Source organism: Sapajus apella, unplaced genomic scaffold, assembly GCF_009761245.1.
Source record: "Sapajus apella isolate SASKATOON/1434 unplaced genomic scaffold, GSC_monkey_1.0 scaffold8319, whole genome shotgun sequence".
Taxonomy (NCBI): Eukaryota; Metazoa; Chordata; class Mammalia; order Primates; family Cebidae; genus Sapajus; species Sapajus apella.
This window is the reverse complement of record NW_022445240.1, coordinates 1-2892: the sequence shown is the minus strand read 5'-3', so window position 1 is coordinate 2892 and position 2892 is coordinate 1. Positions and strand designations below refer to the sequence as shown.

General features: G+C 44.0%; 1 pseudogene across 1 annotated transcript; it reads right to left on the bottom strand.

The window, feature by feature from the left end:
• Nucleotides 1-94: 94 nt before the first annotated feature.
• Nucleotides 95-2192, bottom strand: LOC116548230 (annotated as a pseudogene). Its single transcript, XR_004267359.1, has 2 exons — nucleotides 2100-2192; nucleotides 95-2069 (listed from the first exon to the last, which is right to left on the bottom strand). The product of XR_004267359.1 is annotated as a leucine-rich repeat-containing protein 37A3 pseudogene (transcript).
• Between the last annotated feature and the right edge of the window lie 700 nt (nucleotides 2193-2892).

The following is a 2892-nucleotide window of genomic DNA, read 5'->3' as shown; positions in this document are numbered from 1 at the left end:
GCTGGGACTACAGGCATGTCACCACACCTAGCTAATTTTTGTGTTTTTTGTGGAAACAGGGTTTCACTATGTTGCCAAGCTGGTCTCAAACTCCTGACCTCAAGTGATCCACCCACCTTAGCCTCCCAAAGTGCTGGGATTACAGGCATGAGCCACCTGGCCAAAGTTACACGGCCAAGACAAGCTATGGCCCACGAGCCCAGGTTCTCTTGTGTTGGCACTTTCCCGACATATGCTAAATGATGGGAAAGTCCGGGTCTCATCTTTTTGTGTGGTCCTCACCTCACTTGACTTCTGCTGTTTCTGTTCACTCTGGGCTTCCGTGCTCTCATTGATATAGTTCTCAGTTTTCCACTGGTCTGTATCCCATTCTGCCTTGGACACCTTTTCTTCTTGCTGTTCACTGAGAAGTTTCATCAGGAGGCCTGTCCCGGAGATCAGCTTAGCACAGGCTAATTGCACTTGGGTCTCAGAGCAGTCCATCTTCAAGGTCCGGATAACATGAGATATGAGCCTTCTCACATTGTTGTCAGGGATGAGGGACCGTAGCTGCTGGTTTAGCTGAATTTCAAACTGATCACCTGGGGACGAGAGCAATGGGTAATTGAAGTTTTTGGGCTTGGGGAACAGGTCAGTGCCCAGGTCATTGTATTCCCATTGTGCTCCATTGGTTTGTTTAACAGTTGGCTCTAAGTTGAACGCAGTCCCAGCGGAATCTGCCTCAGGAGGATTTTTGTAGGTTGTGTTTTCAGAGATGGTGCCTTCTGGCATAGCAGTGTTTCCCACAAAAATGTTTTCATCAAAGGCATTTCCTGCAGTGGTGTTTTCCATAAAATGTTCTGAAGGAGCAAATACCTCTGGAAAAGAATTTTTTTGAATACTGTCTCCTAAAGAGGAAAAAGCCCCTTCTGAAGGGGAATTTATGAGGCTCTTTGCTGCAGAGAACAGAGGCTTCTTTGCCAGCATCAGTCTGTTGAGAGAACTTTTCTTTCTGAACTTTCGACTCTTTTTGGCCTTGGGTGTTCTGTGGACCACATGGGAGCTAGTTTTATGAAAGTGGTATTTTTTTCTGGAATTTGTGGTTTGTTTAGCAGCCTTCATATTTTTAACTCTAGCCTTTGCATTTTCTAAAATGAAAATGGCGTAGGTTAAGTCTTTCTCTAGGTTTCTTACTTCACGTTGGGCTTTTCCAGGGGTGGAGGCGGAAGGCCCGCCCATGGAGAAGGGTTTCAGCAAAGAGGACACCGCTGTCTTATGTTCTTGGGTGAACAAAGGCTTGGTGTAGATAGTGTTTCCCACTAACTTCTTGGGCCTGTGCACCACGTGAGGCTGTTCCAGCTCCCTTGGGGCTGCACTCCCAGGCCTTTTTCCTTTGGCAGTGTTTTCCACAAATGCCTGGGCACTCTGTTCCCTCCAGATGCTCTGCTTTCCCCCCTCTTTGAAGCGTCTTTTCTGGATGCTCCTTGGGCCCATGAGGACTCTGTTTGCTCTCTGCAGGCTTTTGCCTACACTTTGAATCTTTGCCAGGCTGTTTTCCTGTGGTTGGGCAGTTTCTAATTTTGTCCGAAAAATTTGCCGTTTAAATTTGGGACCTAAAACACTGGACTGCACAAGCATGGCATTTTTTTCTTCCCTTTTAACCTCATCGATTTTTTCTTGAATTTCTGCATCTATCACATTTTCCAGAGAATACAGCTTTCTCAATTTATTTTCGTAAGTTGAGTTGTTGGATGCAGGTTGAAGAGAGGGACTCTTTGCATTGTTTTTCAAAATACCCAGGGGCCTGTCGCCATCTTGTGAATCTGAAAAAAGCAGTTTAATGAATGGTAACAACATTGCCTCCACATCTTCTAGATTTCCCGCTGAGAAATAAGGCAAGATATAATTTAGTGCACTGATAACATCACTTTCATCATTGATGTCTAGCTGCGCACTCCCAAAGCCTGACAAGTTGATGCCGTTGCTGTCTGAGGGCGTCTCCGGCTCAATAGTCAGCTCAGTGCTCGTGTGCTTCTTCCGGGCTTGTAACACCTTCATGAACGCTCCTTCGGGATTCCCTATAGATGCTTCTTCAAGACAATGTGTGGTGTTTGTCAGACATGCACTGTTGCAATGCAGCTTGACTGTCTTGCAGACAACCTCAATGCTATTTTTAAATTGGCAGAGGCAGCAGGCCATATGGCTAGGTAAGATCCTATAGATAAAAACACAGAACAATAAATTCATGGTGAAGGGGATTCTTGAGTAGGTAAAGGAGGCAGACCAACGCTACCACAGGGCTGGCAAAAAGGTGTTATTGAGGCCTATGGACTGAACAGTTGGGTAGGAACCAGAAGGCCACAGGAAGGAGGACAGAGGTGCACAACAGAAGGGTAAGCATGGCAGTGAGTATGGTATGCCTAGAATAAACATGGTTGGGATTAGAATTGGGTGACACTGATCAGTAGTTTAATTCAGAAGTATCTCTTCCCAACTTAAAAGTTTCACTTTGGGCTGAAAGTAAGCAGGAAGAAGGTAGACTTCTAAGAAGAGTCAGAATAAGCCCCCAACTTCTGTAGTTGCTTTCTCAATTCCTGTTGGGAGTGGGAAATATTAGACATTCTCTGGGCATTAAAAACAGCTTAGTTTAACATGCATTGTGGGGTAAAAAATAATAACAGAGATTTCATGGGCCAAATCTGGATGGACATTTGAGCATTCAAAAGAATAACAACAATAATAAGTTACAACATAATTAATATAAAGAAGAATCCATGAAGAATGATATTCAAAAAGAAAGAGGGGGTGTTCTTCTTTAATGAAATAATGCCAGCTAGTAAATGCAGAAGGAATGACAAAAATTAAAAAAGTGTCACTTTGCACCACCAATGTAATAAAAATTGATTCAGACAA